The sequence below is a fragment of the Rattus norvegicus genome, chromosome 7 (assembly GCF_021556685.1).
Source record: "Rattus norvegicus strain SHRSP/BbbUtx chromosome 7, alternate assembly SHRSP_T2T, whole genome shotgun sequence".
NCBI lineage: Eukaryota > Metazoa > Chordata > Mammalia > Rodentia > Muridae > Rattus > Rattus norvegicus.
In genome coordinates, this window is record NC_141540.1 from 44,072,501 (window position 1) to 44,090,000 (window position 17,500).

At 43.3% G+C, this 17,500-nt stretch overlaps 1 long non-coding RNA gene across 1 annotated transcript in view; it reads right to left on the reverse strand.

Moving 5' to 3' along the window:
* Positions 1–12,932, reverse strand: part of LOC148004648 (uncharacterized) — a 49,659-nt gene extending 36,727 nt beyond the window's left edge. Inside the window, exon 1 of the long non-coding RNA XR_015624593.1 lies at positions 12,805–12,932. This is a non-coding gene — a long non-coding RNA (uncharacterized LOC148004648). The remainder of the gene's footprint in view (positions 1–12,804) is intronic.
* Positions 12,933–17,500: the final 4,568 nt, after the last annotated feature.

Sequence of the window (17,500 nt, forward strand, 5' to 3'; positions counted from 1 at the left end):
ATATGTAGATAATTTCCTGAAGTATTGACAGCCTCATTTTCTGTTGTCCTAACCAAAGTTATCCTAAACCAAAGTATAAAAGAGAAAACCTCTGAGAGAGACTGGGGCCTCATTAGGAGAAGCCTTATGTAGCTCATAAGACATTTAAAAGTAGTGATCTTGCCTCCCTGGGCTACACTGAGGTATACTGTCAAAGCCCAGAAGGAGGTCTCACCAGCATCTTTAATGTAGAGGCCCTCCAATGGCCTACCGTGCTCTAACTCATTCCAAACACCTGAGAGCATTCAACTGTGTCTGCTCATGACATAACAATCACAACATGGTTACTATAACAGCATAGCATGATTTATTGAATCACTTCCCAACTGTGCTTAAGTAACGAATTCACATTGTAAATATAACCTTATTGCTATAGCTGTCATCTTATAGGTCTAGAAGTCATGGGTCCAAGTTAAGTGATTGTCACTGTCATGTACTGCTAGCGAAAGCTGATATCAAACTTAGGTCTACCAAACTCCCGAGTAGGATAAACTACTGTAAGGACGGCCCTAAATTTAACACCGATATGGGATCTAAACTCTCATCACATAACATAGCAGTAGCAGCATCCTATTTTGATGCTTACAGACAGGTGGCTTGCCTGATGATACAAACCTGAGAAGTAATTTCAGGACTGGCGATGTAGTTTCAAGGGTAAAAAGCTTGCTCAGTAGGATCAATCCCCAGAGCCGTAAGAGAGAAGAAGATAAAGAGAAGAGACACACACTTTTTCAAATGACCCTGCCCAGAAACTCTAAGACCATGAGTCAAAATAAACCTTTTGTCTTCAGAAGCACCTCAGCTGGCGAATGTATGACCATCTCCAGCATCTTTAGGTCCTTCAGGATTCGGAGAACTAGCTCACATCCACTTTAATGTCAACATGGGACACTGGTTCCTAACCAGCAGAATGATCAGAAAGTACAAATAATTGAAATTTCCAAATGTTTAGAAGCTCCCCGTCTAGGGTTTATGGACTCATAGGCCATGAGGTTTTTTTTTCCTAGATTTGCTGTACCAGACATGGATTTCCTCCTGTGAAGCAGGCCTTAAATCCAATCAGAAAGCACTGCCTTCTGGGATTGTGAGAGCCAACTGGCAGGGAGGGAGCATCCAGTTCGGTTTTAGCTTGATCTATTTGTATTATGCAGCCAAGGTGTGTGTCGTCTGCCTCATGGTGTCTTAAACCACGTGGTCTTATCACCTGGTTCTACTAGACAAGCTCTGAATGGCAAGAGCTTGAGATTTTGCTGGAGGTTGGGGGGAGGGGGGGATGGTTCCTGACCAGCAATTCACAAGGAAGTATTCCTCTCCAGGCACGGGGTTTTCTGTTTAATAATTCATGGCTTCTAAAAGTAGCTTTGTCTAGAGAGGTAGAGTATTTCCCTTCACATTCTCTTAAAAGATATAGTTCTAACACCCACAAGGAAGGGGAGGGGGGAGGGTGATGTCTGTCCGGAAACCGGGAAAGGGAATAACACTTGAAATGTATATAAGAAATACTCAAGATAATAAAAAAAAAAATAAAAAATAAAAAAAAATAATTTTAAAAATGAAAAATCAATTTTAAAAGTTAAAAAATTAACAATAAAAAACAAACAATAAAACCAAATATCAGTAAAAAGAAAAAAAAAAAGAACAGAAAAAAAAAAAAGATATAGTTCTAATTTGTTACAAGAGAGCAGGTTTCCATGTGTTTTCTTCACACTCTCTTCATTTTAGTTGTTTGACCATCATATTTTTATGCGTCACTAGGGTATTGATGAAGAGATATTTATACTTCCATTTAATACACATCTTCCTTTGAAAAAATTTATAAACATGCACATGTTCACACACACATATACATATACACACATATAGTGAATATCTTTAACACAGAAACACATATCCATCTGTATCATGTTTTTATGGGAACAACAAATTAATTAATCTTCTATTGAGTGGCATTTAAATGATTTTCACCTAGAAAAAAAAAAATCACTATGATAGAAATGCTTCTTCTAAAAGTAGAATGTCAAGGGAAAAAAGATTGGCCACTTAATACCATCGTCAAACTGCCTTCCAGGGTCCACATGGTGAGATTTGAAGGCTGAGCCAGTCTATGTGAAGTTAGGCAGAACCATCACCTACTGTTGAGATAACTTTCTCCACTGACTGGATATTACAAGTTCATGACCTTCTTAGGGATTAGAGTTTTCTCTAGAAGAACATGGCTACAGTGCATCAGTGTGCACTAAAGTGATCAGAGTAAGTGGCTTCACATTGTCTGTCTGTCAGCCTGTCTCCCTATCTCTGTCTTTATCTGTCTCTCTCCCTCTCGTCTCTCATCTCTCTCCTTGTCTCTCATCTCCCCCCCCTTCTCTCTCCCTCCTCCCTCTCCCTCCCTCTTTTACCCCCACCCAGTGTATTTGTAGACACAGCAAGACTAACTACAAGTATGTATGGGTCCTAGTACTTATAAGTTCCAGATTTTTATTCTAAGGAAAAAAAAAACCTTAATTATATTATTTAGTAAGAAAACTTCATATAGTTTAGTTATATAACTGCATTTACATCTTTTTAAGAAGGTCTTTGGTCACTTTATTTGCTTTACTGTTTAAACTCTGGAAGTTCTGTCACTCTGGTATGGCTCTCATCTAGAGAGAACAGATAAGCATCTCAGGCAGGCTGGAGATAAATGTCACCCCAGGAAAAGAAACCTTTAGTTCTGGGTCATCAGGCAGATTTATATACAGCAGAGGCAGGCTCCTGCCTCTGGTTTTTCCAGTCCTGTTCTCTAATGGTGTGAAACAATCCAGCCCACTCCCTGCACTCTGAGCTAGGGCTCCATCTTCCTCTGATAGACTTGTCCTCATTTGTTCCGTGTCCCGCTGTCTCTGCTTTCTCCCTCTCAGGCTAAAGTGTGGGAGTTAAAAATTGGAAAGTGCACCAGTTTCCTAAGGCTGAATGGAGGCTTGGGGATGTTTCTGTTTAAATCGCAGTAATGTATTCCAAACAGGGAGCCTTAGGCTTTTCTCCCCACATCCCCCGCCCCATGTCCTCCTTTAGTTTGTGTTTATTGCCACAGTTTTGCTTGGCTTCTCTTCCCTTCGTTGAAGATACCCATGTTCAAAAAGAGATGACCCAGGATCATCCTATGGTAGATGTGGAAGGTCTTCTTTTAAAGTCCTGAGATGTGTTATTTGAAACAGACCAGAACGCATGTGGTGGTAACATGGGAGCGGTTTGTAATAACCAGAAGAAAGAAACATGAGAGAAAAAAGAGCATCAGAGACAGGGAGAAGAGAGCCAGATGTCTCCGAGGGGCTGCCACACAAGTTGTAACGCCTAAAGGAGGGAAGTGGAAGATTTCTCAGGGTTGGACGTCAGGAGAGCACAATGCTTCTCCGGGGACCAAGAAACACAAAAGAGGAAACGAAGGTCAAACTTGCTCTCCAGAGACAAGGTGAAGAAAAAGCCAGGAGCCCTCCTTAGCTGTAATACTTCCTGGAAGTTGGGCTCCTAGTAGTAAAGGCACAGTGTCCACTAGCCGAGGTAGGAACTTGCAACTCTGTTTTCCTCTCAGTAGATCAGGAGGCACGGAGTTTGGGCTGGAAATAGAGCTAGATTTTCCAAGCTCAACTCTACACACCCCTATATCTGTCAGCTGGGTCCCATGTGAGAAAGGTTGCACAGTAGTATAAATTAAAATCCCCAGCTCATGGCAAGTGTGCAACTCACGGGAGGCTGTGTGGAACAATTCTCGTTAAAACCAGCATGCTGGGGCAACCAGAATGGGACCTCTCTGCAGTGGTAGACTGTTGGGAGGGAACAGGGTGGGGAAAGGGCTTAATGTCATTACATATCTCCATTTCCGATGGGGACCTGGGCTGAAAGAGAGAATGCACTAAGACCCCCCCTCCCATTCTAATGCATTTTCTGTGCAACCAGGGAACACATAGCTTTTTAATTGCTATGTTATCCATGAGTGGCTAGTGGCATTTTCTCCTGTTTGCAGACTGCTGTGTTAAAAAAATGGATATAGGCTAGGAATTAAATCTGACTTTCGAAACTATGTGTATTAATCCCTTTCTCATTGCTTTGACTAAATATGTGACTGGGGAGCAACTTGTGTGGGTGGGTGGGGGTAAAGGTTTCTTTTGTTTCATGGGCTCCTAGTAGTAAAGGCACAGTGTCCACTAGCCGAGGTAGGAACTTGCAACTCTGTTTTCCTCTCAGTAGATCAGGAGGCACGGAGTTTGGGCTGGAAATAGAGCTAGATTTTCCAAGCTCAACTCTACACACCCCTATATCTGTCAGCTGGGTCCCATGTGAGAAAGGTTGCACAGTAGTATAAATTAAAATCCCCAGCTCATGGCAAGTGTGCAACTCACGGGAGGCTGTGTGGAACAATTCTCGTTAAAACCAGCATGCTGGGGCAACCAGAATGGGACCTCTCTGCAGTGGTAGACTGTTGGGAGGGAACAGGGTGGGGAAAGGGCTGGACCTGGAAATAATGGGTGTCTACTAGGAAATTCACAGAGGAAGAGGAGGTAAAAGCTCCATCTAACACTAGGGAAGGTGCAGGCAGGAGGCTGACAGAGGCCAGGGCCATCTTTAGATACATTCCTGTATTTGGTCTTTCCAACGGTGCTGATACATAGTATCGTGCTCTCCACTCTGTCAATATGAGAACTAAGCCGGAAGGTTGTAAATGATTTACCCCAAGCAAAACAGCACTAGAACTCGGTACTCTGACTTTGTCTAGAAGTTTCTGGGAAATCATTCAGCTGCATCCATTTTCATGTTTTCCCCTCGTTTATTGACAATCTAGACGGTGCCTTTTTACTTTATTCTTTTATTTTTCAGTGCTGTAATGTTTATATCTTGGGGCTTCTATTGCTGTGAAGGGATACCATGACCACTGCAACTCTTAGTGGAGGGGGGAGATTTAACTAGGGTTGACTTACAGTTTTAGAGGTTTAGTCCATTTGTTGTTACGGCAGGAAGACATGGTACTGGAGAAGGAGCAAAGAGTTCTACATCTGGTCCAGCAGGAAGCAGGAAGAGGGAGAGACACTGGGCCTGGCTTGAGCTTCTGAAACCTCAAAGCTCACCCCCCTGTGACACACTTTCTCAAACAAGGCCTCACCTATTCTGCTATACGTCGAATAATGCCACTTCCTAAGGGCTGTGGCGCCCGTTTTCATTCAAACCAGCACAGTTTGTCATATAGCTCTATGAAAGTTTTTTTTTTAAAGGGAAACTTCAAAGGCAGAAGAAATAAGGGTAGGAGTTCTTTATATTTATTAACCTTACCTCTAAAGAGAGCAAAGAAAAGCACAGACTTTCTCCTTCACATCGGTCATAGACAGGTTAAAGTTTGTAAGGAAATGAGTTGTAAGAAAGTATTAGCAAAGGGCCAGCTGAGGTGGGGGACAATGTGGAAACTTGAGAATTGTGGTTTCAGAATTGCATTATCTGGTGACTTTTCCTGAGAGACATGAGCAAATATCTACTCACCCCAGATAAGTCACCAGCAGTAGATTCTGCCCAAGTCTAGCTTGAGAGGTATCAGCAGTAACATATGTCAGAAACTTGGAAGAATGCATTGATGTCTTTCCACAATCTCAGAGTATTAGGGAATAACAGTAAATCCATGTGGTACTTCAGATCATTGGCAGCAATGTGCCAGGCAGTCCCTCTGTCCATGACAGCCCTGGCTGAGGTGACCATAGATTCTTTTATTCATGTCTTAATTACTAATATTAACTCTCGTCTTGCACATAACACAACACACACTATATATGTATGTGTGTGTGTGTGTGTGTGCGTGCACATGCGAGCGCGGGCACGTATGTATGTATGTATGTATGTATGTATGTATGTATGTATGTATGTTATAGACTAGCTGGAAAGAGTTAAGAGGCCAGAAGAATTGAAGAAATGTCAGAGATCTGAGGGCCCAGAAAAGTAACATTCTCTGTTAGCAGTAACTCTCTAGAGTCTGCTGGAGAGGCCTTGTGCTGCTGCAGAGTTAGGCTGCAGGGCAGACCTTGAGCTGTAGGAGTAAAGTAATGGGAAGGCAGGACCAGAATGTTCTGGGGAAATAGTTGGATGGCAGATCCAGATAGGTGAAAACAAGGACAGGCAGAGAGCAATTCAAACAGGCTGTGTCAATAGCAGGTGTCTAGCCAAAATGAAGCCCGGGAAACAGCCAGAGGTCTATGCCTAAAGGCCCTTCTGCACACACAATCAGGTGAAAGGATAGTGGGTCATTGCCCATTGCCACGTTGGTGTCTCCCTTTCTTTGTAGGGTCTATGTGAGAGACTTAAACCCTTTCTTCTATCTCCTGTATCAGACAAATCCTAAGGTCTGGTTTTCCTGCTATAATGTAATACACCTATATCCTTCTACAGTTTTAGTTCATGCTGAAAAATTTACAGGGAGGCACCCCCCTCGCCCAGGAATAATTCCTTTATCTGTACCATGTGGGTGGCACTGTTCATGGTTCCACGTAGGTGTAGAGGAGTTCTGAAAGTGGAGTCAAAAGGAAGTGGTTGTAAGGTGGAGTCTCTTAGGGCAAGGTGATCTGAGACAATGACAGCAACAGTTTTACAGAAAATGGGTTAATGTAGTGTAGGGCACAGCCTGACATCAAGATTAGAAGAACATGGAGCATGAGACTCAAAAGCCAGCTGCTGAAAGTCCACCTTAGCTTGGATGACGGCTCACCTTTTGCCTCTCTGGAGCTCCCTGCCCAACTCATGGGCAGCTTTCTTCTGAAGTCAGTTTCTCCCCCAGAAATTATTTCCTTACTGTGTAATTTCTGGTAGGGATCTCTAAGTCTGTACCTTTCCAGCTCCCTAGGTCCTGTAAATTTTGTGAGCTTCCTGAGCTGAGTCTTTAGTACCACCTTCCTCCCTTCAAGAGGAAATGTTTCAATTCAGAGAAACCAGCTACACAACACTTGACTCCAATCCCAGCCTCATCAGCTTTCTAGCTGTGTGGTCTCAGACAACTCAGCTCACCTTTTTTAAATTTTTTATTTTTTATGCCTTTGCAAACCTGTGAGAATAATAATATTTACCTTCTGAGTATTAAGAAAAAGTAATTCTTGCATATGTAGTGAATTTTGTATAAATGATACCTTTCACTAAAGTTTTAATATGAAGACTTAAAGGTAATATGAAGAAATAAGAATTCCAGGTTATCCCTGTGGTGTGTGATAAGGAAGAACTATAGAGTAACACCAGAGTTGACATAAAGCAACAGAAACCAGTGTGCAGAGGAGGGTGGGTACCCTGCTCGGTTGGCATTCAAGAAAACCCTGTGATGTACAAACTTGGGAAAGGCGGGTGCCGTGGAAATGGCCTACTAAGGGTCATAGGTCAGGTTGCCGAATGTCTCTTTAACCACCAGCTCACTAGCCTTCCATCCCCAGGAGTGTCATCATTCTCACTATGCTGTCCCTATTTCTACTTCCAGCTATGTATCCTTGATGCAATCTTTGTCCCCGGACACAAGAGCTGAAATGTGTGCCCTCTGAACTCAGATCCTTGCCTGGCATTCCTTAAACACGCTTCTCTGACTCTGGCCTTTGTCGGGATTTCTCTGACCTCTATGCCTAGTTCAACAAGTATGAGTTTTTCTTTATCTCCTCTTCTTCTGCCTAAATTTTTTCCCACCTTGCCTGAACTAGTTATTTTTCTCTCATATTTTAACAAAAACTCCCTCAGGCTTCCTTCTGGGTCCATTTTTAAAAACTCTTCTATTAGTGAAACTAAGAACCCAATGGGAACCCCAATTCCCTTGGCAATGTGTGTATTTGGGTCATCCAGGCAAATTCCTAATCTCTCTACCTCCAGATAAGCATGCAACGTAAACAGTACTTGGGTCAAGAAAAGTGCCATTTGACAGACTGACTGCTGCTGCAGCTAAGACATGACTGAGGCGGGGAGGCTGAAAAACCGTCGCAGAAATACAAAAGGTAATTCCTAAATCACTTCTCCTCGCCCCTCAGCTTTGCAACGAGCCTGGAGACTAGTGGCTGCGGTGGACCAGTGCTAGGCACCGCGTGGGGCGGATGCAGAAGCTACAAAGTATCCTTCAGCCCCCAGCATGTCCTGCACTGCATTGAGAACAAACCCCACCGCTTAACAGCTTGACTTTAATTCCTCCCTCTCCACAGCATTTTAGCTCCGGATGCACAGGAAGCAGCCCACACGCTGGGGCTTCTGGGAAGGAAGACCCAGACGGTTTTTATTTATTTATTTTTTAACAGCTTTCCTGAGCCGGTCCAATTGGGAAAGGGGGGTGCCTCTCCCAGCTCAAGCTTCATCTAGTCTAGCTGACCCATTCTTTTCCGTTCTTGCTCTAAAGCCCTGGAAGTCTCAAACTCCACTATGCATCTTCCTGGCTGTGTCAGGGAGGGAGCCTGAAAGCAAACACCTAGGTACCTCCAGCACCGCAGGAGGCATCCTAGGAAGTTGATAAATTATTCAGTAGGCCTAATAGAGCGGTCACAAGGGAACATTGCCGGGATGCAATTAAGTGGTACTTTAATTTGAGAAATATTTAATAGGTTGCGGCGTAAAACATCCACTTGTATCTTTGTGAGCAACAATTTGATGGGAAACAAAGAACAGGAAAAAAAAAAAAAACGCTCTGGGTTTTGTTGGATCATAGCTGGTATCAAGAACAACTTCCCTTCCCCTTAGCAGCCTCTGCCTTGCATCCTAACACACTGAGTTGGCTTTCAACCCAGCAACAACAGGTGACTTTTGTCAATCCGGAGATAAAATGCAATGGCCACCTTTTGCACATCTGTTACTTGGTAGTCACAGTGCAGTAAATCTCTTCCCCAGGATACCTCCCCAAGTCAATTTTATTGATGGCTTTGTGCTGTTGGTTCAGATGAATAAGAAGCCACAGCTCTTGTTAGACAAGGCGGAAAGACATTTGTCTGCCAAAGACTGGGAAAATAAATTCCACAAAAATTGGGAGCTTTTCTACCAGACTGAAATGTCTGTCTGTGGTCTGAAACATGCCAAGATACTCCTGCCAAGGTAATGAGAAGATGGGTTGCCTGTGACCAAGAAAGGGAGAGCTTGGTTGGATCTCTTGATTTTAGAGACATGACAAGCCTTGCTTGAATATTCCCATGCCACTAAAGTGAGACTAAAAAGTACTAGATTTTGTGGTAAACCCAGAGTAAAAAATGGCTCCCTAGCAGGCTCAGGCTGCCTTGCAATCTGGATTGTGTGTGAAACAGGCATGTGAGTTCTCCAAGGGAAGGCACAGTTCTTCTTTCACAGCTTGATCCTCGTGGCCCCAACGTCATTGAACATGAATCAAGCACCAAAATGAATGAATGGATGATGGTGATTTTGGGTCCGAGTTGTTGAACGCATTCAGTAAATCAGCTAGAAACAAACCCTAGGCCGGTTGAGTGTCTTGTAACTCTCATTAATGGAACTCTCGTTTCACAGCTGGGAGGGATGGGGAGCTCACCTAACTTTTCTGAGGTTACTGTGAAGTGGGTGGAAAGGAGGGCCCTTGAGTGAGGTGAAAGATTCTTAATCTGAGGTTGCTGTCACTTAGCATGCTGGAACCTCAGCCTACATTGCCACCAAGTCAGTGTCCTTGAGTTCTTGTTATGCAAGTTCAAAGAATGGAATTCACGGATCGCAGAAGCGTGTGTTTCTGAGAGGAATTTCTTGTAGGCTTCTAGGTTAGAACTTTCGAGATGGAAGCAAGCAGAGCTCCAGTCTAGCATGAGCAGGTCCCAGGGAATGGGCTGTGATCCAGGTGTGAGTCTGGGGTTTTTGTTTTTTTGTTTTTTGTTTTTTATAGGAAATACGGCAGAAATCAGGGTACAGCATGGCAGGTAAGTTGACCGGTACAGTAGACCTACCCGTGAGGTCCCAGGTGCCTCTCGGTTTTGCTCACAGATGGTGCTCACATCGGGATAGAAAGGAAGAAGAAAGACAGAAATGGTGAGGAAGCATGCCTGTTCTGCACGGGGCAGAGCCAAGGGCATACCTGGCTTCTGGCCAAGGACAGGACTCAGAACTGATGGCTTTGAGGACATGCCCTCCCTCAACTGCCTAGCCAGTCTCTGTCACCTGTTGTCATCAATTAATGTACTTAGGTTGGGTTTAAAGCTCATGGTTCTCATGTAATACCATCCAAACTGCCATGGTCCATAAAAGGCACCGGCAGGCTTGGGTGATAGCTCAGTCAATAAAGTTCTTAGTTCAAGAGCATGAAGACCTGAGTCTGGATCCCTTCCTAGTCTTTACACAAAAAGATACATCTTGTGGCATATACCTGCAGTAACAGAGTTGAAAAGGCAGAGACAAGAAGACCTCTGAGGCTTGCTGGCTAGCCAGCTTAGCCAATCAGGAAGGTCTAGGTCCAGTGAGAGACACTGTCTCTTAAAATACAGTAGATGAGCTAGAGAGATGCTCAGTGGTTAAGAATACTGACTGTTCTTCCAGGTGCTTGGGTTTGATTCCCAGCACCCCTTTTAATGGCTATAACTGCCTGTCACTCTGGTTCCTAGGGAATCTGTTGCCCTCTTCTGGCCTCTGAAGGAACTGCATGCACACGACACACAGCTGTAACTAACACGCAGGCATCACACCTATTCAATCAATCAATCAATCAATCAATCAATCAATCAATCGATTGATCTATGTAAAAAATATTAAATAGGGTGGAGAAGTAATTGGAGAATGACACTTAGCACGAGCTTCTGGCTTCGACATACATGTGCACATACAAACAAACATATACACATGCTCCACACAAGCAGTACTGAATAAAATCTGGAGTTTCTTCATAGACAATCTGCCCTAATAGAGAATGTTATAAGAAATGCTGGAAAACGACTGACATCTCCTCCCTTGTTTTTCGTTTATATACCATGCTTCAGAATCGGCTGACGTTTGTTAACTATGCACCATATATTTTATTATTTAACTAAAGCGGTCAGAGAAATCTGGGATTAAGAAAAACTTCCGTGTGCCTGCCAATCTGCCATCTGGCCTCAGCTTACACGCAAGTGAGTAGTGAACGCCTGATTCCCTGCCTACGCGCGACCATCTTGTTTTACTTTCTTGTTCTTCGAACCCCCATTGTCTCATTATATAACATGAACATGGTGCTGGGCATGGCTGTGCACGTGTCTTTAATCCCAGCACTTGGGAGGCAGAGGCAGGTGGATCTCTGTGAGTTCGAGGCCAGCTTTGTCTACATAGTGAGTTTCAGGACAGCCAGAGATATGTCCAGACCCTGCCTCAGCACAACAACAACAAAGACAAAACCACAAATTTGGGTGTAGACAACTATAGTGATTTTCTGAACGTATCAGGTTTTTTAGAGGGTTCACTTTCCTGCTCAGTTTCTCTGAGTAGTTGCAGTAATTTCTGAAGCGTGTAGTCTGTGATGGTTCACACATCCTCACGAGAACAATTCAAAACTCACTTCTCTCCAGCAAGCTCTTTCTGTCCCTTTCTTGGCTGTCTTATTAGCAACCAACTCCTAACACTGACATGCTTCATAACAGTTAAATTATGATAATAAGCCGATTACTCCTCGGAGCCAACGAGGGGTTTATGAGACCATCTAAGATGAAAACGATGCTTTTCAAGCATTTATGCCTGTTGAAACCAGTTGAAACCCATTTGTTTTGACTTCTGCCTTGAGTCCTACAGCTCCTAGATCTTTTGTCCCTGTGCGTCCTAAGGAGATTCTTTTCAGATGATTTCCAGAAGCAGTTACCAATCCTGACTGATTTGACAACACTGGGTCTATTAATGTAGGTGAGAACAATGGTTCATTTATTAACAGTAAAGCGTTTTCCTTAATCTGTCTTTCAGTGGGGTGCAGAGCGTGAAATGAAGAGATGGGAATTTTCAGAGGTATCTGCTTTAGACCTACTTCCCTGCTGCTGACAGGTACTTGGCCATCACCCTCTTTAATCTCCAGAGATCTTTCCTTTACTTGAAACCTACATTAGAGGTTCTCAAAATGTCCCCAGAACAAGCAACTTGATTGTCACTGAGAGAACTTGGGGAAAGATACAAATGCACCGGCTACACTGAATCAGATACTCCCCAGGGGGAGTAGCTTTGTCTTGAACACTACACATCTGGAATCTTAATGGAGAAGACATAGAATTAATCTATATTTTTGGTTATCACACGATTTATTTGTGGTACCTTCTGGTATCATGAAAGCTGGTCCTCCGGGTATTGCGGTAAAAAAATAAAAAGGGGTTTCTTTTATCCCGTGCTAGACAGCACCACAGGGCCACATGGCATCTGCGGGATATTTTCATCTCAGTCAGCAAAGCATCTCACCTGCTAAACTCCATCCCATCTCACACTGTCGATGGCTACTCTCCGAGCCCAGCATCTATCTCTCTATCCAGTTCCCAAGGCAGGTCGCTGCCATGCCAGTTTTATACAGAGCCTTGAAACATAATTCGAATGCCTTATACTCCATTTAAGCCGAAGAGCTTAATGGCTCTAGGGCATTCACAAAGTTGTGCAAACAACATACAATTAATTTTAGAGAATTTTGGGTCCCTGTCTGTGGTTTCTTTACATCGTATAGAAATATATTTTCCCCTTTCCTCCAAACTCTTTTCTGCTTTTCCCTGAAAGTTTAGGCAACCCTGATATACCATCTGCGTCTCTATAGACTTGCCTAAACTGGCAGTTCGTATGAATTAAATCATATAATATTTAGTACTTTACGACCTTTTTCCCTACCTTGGATGATGTCATCCGTCCTGGACCACACACCGGCAGTCCCCTTCTTTCCACCGCAGCCAGCACACTTGTCCTGTGATCACATCCTCTCCTCATGCATGGGAAGCTGTTATTCTTGTCATTTGGTTGAGGTGATAAAATTCTCCAACTAAATAAAGCACGGCCAGAGAGAAGAGGTTTATTTTGGCCCTCAGTTCCCAGCTACACTTTGTTAGGGGGAAAGTCCTAGTAGCAGAAGCTTGGGGGAGGTGGTAACATTGTCATGGAGCAGAGACTGGTGGCTCACTTTCTCCATTCTATATGATCTCGTATGTCCTGACCCAAGGAGTGGTCCACCCATAATTAAATGGGCTCTCCACAGATGCCATGTATATATTTATTAAACATGCATATATGTAACAATAATTTTTAAAAGGCCATGAAAGTGTGAATGTGTAGAGAAACATGGGAGGCATTGGAGAGAGGAGAGGGAAAGGCAGAAATGATTACGTTTGAATTGTACAACTAAAAATAAGATTTTAAAAAGAGGGGTTTCCCATATCAATCAAGGATCCCCAATTGATCCCATGTTAATCAGAATTCTCAATGTCTAGAGGTTCATGTCCCAGGTGATTCTATATTCTGTCAAGGAGGAGACACGTGGAAACCTGCTTTTTCTCTGGTTGCCAATCCACAGTTTTTCAGAATAATTATTCCTAGATCCCGATCTCCATCGTATTGGTTCGGAATCTCCGAGGATTTGGAGAGGAAACTGATAATTCTACTGATTCTACTGAACTCCTTAGGGTTTTGACCATCAGGTGTCAACATTCCAGAGATTACCTCAAGGGACTATTCTATGTGTAAGCAGAAAGATCTTTGTGTCACAGATTTCAAACCTGAGAATTCTTTATATATGGTGACTGAATAGATTACATTGCTTTATATCAGATAGCCAGATAGGAAACATATTGCTTTAAGAGCATACAGATTAACGGGGTGTAGATCTTCCCAATAAAAACATCTTCCATAACCACACTGACTTTTTTTTTTTTTTTTTTTTTGGGTACTGGCAATAGGTTTTCACATACTGTGTATTCTGAGTGGAAGATTTGATTTAGGAGCCTTCTTTGAGCATGATGGTGCAATTTTATGGTTTATCTGTTTGGTCGGCGAGACTCCAGCTGTGCTAGAGGCCTCCAGAATCTAAAAAGCATCTAGTTGGGCAGCAGCTTAAAAAAATATGTGATGTTCAAGAGACTTGGAGCGATTTATTGGATATGTTTAGTGGATTAGGAAATGAGAATTTTTGTCTTGACTACTCTGGTTTATCTTGGATTTTAGCCAGGTTTCTATCTGTCTCTGTCTCAATCTCTGTCTGTCTGTCTCTCTTCTCACTTGGTGAGGCAGAGTCAATAGCAGGAAGAATATTGATACTTTGGTAATTGTTTACATCCTGGTGGCCATTATTAGGGGCAACCACTGAAATAGAAGCACAGACACCCAAGTTGGGAGAGGAATATCTCATTTAGTGCTCGTGACTAGGGGGCAGAATATGTTAAATGAGAGAACACGGGGTTCTGTGGGTCTTTGAAGATCCTCAAGGAGCTAGTAAAACACCAGTGGTATAGCAAGAGATGGAGATCAGCCAAGAGTGCTGTAAACCCACTCTACAAAAAACAAACAAACAAACAAACAAAAAAAACAGGCAGGCAGCAACTTGACACAACTGGTGAAGGGCACCAGACTTGAAGAGGTAAGTGTGACTCCCGGACAGGCAGACAGCAGAGATGGCTGTCAGACACTCCAGTGGTTGTCAGGGGCTGTTCTGAGCATTCGAACAGCAAAGTTGCCCCCCCTTTTTGGTTATTGTTAGTTTTTGTTTGTTTCTTGTTTTGTTTTCCTAGTCAGGTTTTCTCTGTGTAGTCCTGTCTATCCTGAAACTTACCCTGTAGACCAGGCTGGCCTCGAACTCAAGAGATTCTTCTGCTTCTGCCCCCCAAGCGTTGGGATTAAAGACGTGCACCACCTTTGCAAAGTCACCCTTTACTTCTCTGTTTTCAGGCCTGGGGTCCACTCTGTGGTATTGAGCTGCTAATATGCAGTCCCACCGGAGACTGTTAATTTAAAACTGCTGAAATGCCAGGAATTTGTATGGGGGTGGGATGGGGCGTCTTTAGTTAAGCACGTGTCCCATCAATCAGGCAGTCCTGTCATGAGGGGAAAGGCTGGTTAGGTTCTTTTCTGACAGAAAACAAAACAAAACAAAACAAAACAAAGACCTGTGAGAAAAGCTGCCCTGTGTTGGTTATGTTTGCTTGCAGAGAGGCAATGCCATAGTTTTGTTTTGTTGTTTTTAAAGGAACTTTTTCAGGCCTTTCAGGAGGCTTGCACTTCACAAACATACCTGTATCAGTAATGTGATGGTCATAGAGCAGAGATTTCTGCTTTCTGCAGGGGGCCTACAGTTCTCCTGACATTCTGATAGTTAGGGGAGGGGCTTAATCGTGATGATGGACAAGTGCGCACATTTGCAAACTCTCCCTCGGCTCCTCCTCCTCCTCCTCCTCCTCCTCCTCCTCCTCCTCCTCCTCCTCCTCCTCCTCCTCCTCCTCCTCCTCCTCCTCCTCCTCCTCTTCTTCTTCTTCTTCTTCTTCTTCTTCTTCTTCTTCTTCTTCTTCTTCTTCTTCTTCTTCTTTTGGGAGAGAAGTTTATCTTTTCCTGCCTCTAAAAGTCTCCATGAATCAAAGTGTGTGGAAATCAATGTGCTATGGATGAAGTTTTCCGAACTTCAAAGGCTAGGTGCCCTTGAGCACAGAAGGAACCGCCTGCCACCCAAATGGTCCCAAACATTCCCTCCCCCACCTGGTCTCCCCTAAGGAGGCAGATCCCGGGCTGTTCAGGGTGTTCTGAGGGCATTTGAGAGCTAAAACAGATGTCTGAACACAAGTGTTTCTTCCCATTCAGAGGAAGAAGAAGGGAACAGCGTGGGTTGTTCAACTTGTGTGTTTGGAGATGGAAGGCTATTGGAAGCTCTGCCAAACCCCTTTTCCCCTCAGGCTCCCATTTACCCTGGGATGGACCGATCAACCTTTAAACCTGGCTCTGCAAACCAAGCTTTGACATCAACGCCTCATCCTGTTGGACACCTGCTTTTCTGTTTTTAACTATAATTCTTTTGAGTTTTTTGAATATTCGAGATACTGAGAAATCAGAATCAATGAGTATTAGGAAAAAGGAGGGTAGCATTGCATATATAATATAGTATATATGCTATATTTATATATATAATACATATTCTATATTTATATAATATGTTTACAATATATTTGATTATACATAATATAATATACAAATATTTATATAATATAACATAATCAACATGCATATACAACAGAAAGTATACCTATCCTACAGATAAGCAGACTCATGTGTCTACATATACATGTAATATTTATTATATATTAATTAGACTGCTATGTGCATTATATATATTATATATAAATGTGCATGGGTATGTTCTACAGCCTTTTGTATCTTCTTGTACTTCCTCTTTCTCCTCCTCCTGTTTTTCCCGCAGAGTTGCTTAGATTAAAAGGGAATTCCCAGACTTCTTTCTGACAGGATGAGGAGACCAGACAAGTGAGCTCTGGCGATTCTCATGATTGCAGAGCTGAGACACGAGACCTCCAGGAAGCTTCCTCGCTGGCGACACTGCAGACTCTTGTCTCAGGCACTTCCGCAAGGGTGGGCTTACTGCCCACGAGATGGAGGAAGCCAGCTTTGGCTCGGCCTGCGTTCATGAACATCTTCTCCTGCATACCTACGGGACTTTTCTACCTCCAGCTGCATTTACTAAATGCACAGTGTGGTCTTCTTTCAAACCCAGGAAGGGGTCGAGGTTGTTAGGCTCCATTTTGTACCTAGCTCACTTTCACGCTGTAGGAAGCGGCTCCCTTTGTATTTGAAGATAGACTTTTACGGTTCATAGAGAGGCTGGAGGGAGACCAGGAAAAAACATCCTTTGTTCAGTAAAAAGGGTGCCAGAGAAGTTACCTATAGGCGAGGAAATAGAAGTGACTTTTAGGTTACATTTAGGTAGTGTGTGTGTGTGTGTGTGTGTGTGTGTGTGTGTGTGTGTGTGTGCGTGTGCGTGTGTGTGCATGTGTGTGTGCGTGTGTGCGTGTGCATGTGCGTATGCGTGTGCGCAGGTGTGTGTGTGTGTGTGTGTGTGTGTGTGTGTGTATTATGAAATGCTAAATGCATAACAGCTAAGCATTGCCTGACTCCCAATGTAGAGTCACTGTGTGGGAGAGACAGTGACCTGTGAAAACTTAAGTACAGTCCACTTTTGGAATTTCCATTAAGTGGCTTTTTTCCTCCCCGTGTCACTAAATGGGAAGGATGTGGGTAATTTTCTCTTTTGCTTTCCCTACAGCTGTTTACATCCTTACGGAGAGCTGGCTTGTCATCCCTGGTGATGGAAGGGCCGGGAAAGGGCCATTAACTGTGTAAGTCGAACACCACAGATGTTCCCTGATTGTGTGCTGATTTTTTTCAGACGTAAATCTCAATATTCTGGAAGGCTCAGTAGGAAGTTCTGGGAAATACTTACGGAATGAAACAAGTTTTAAACAATGGCCAATGCAAACAAATGTACAATGTAAACAAACCCAGTCTCCTGTGCACTTCCTTTTCAGCCCTAAATGCATCTTTA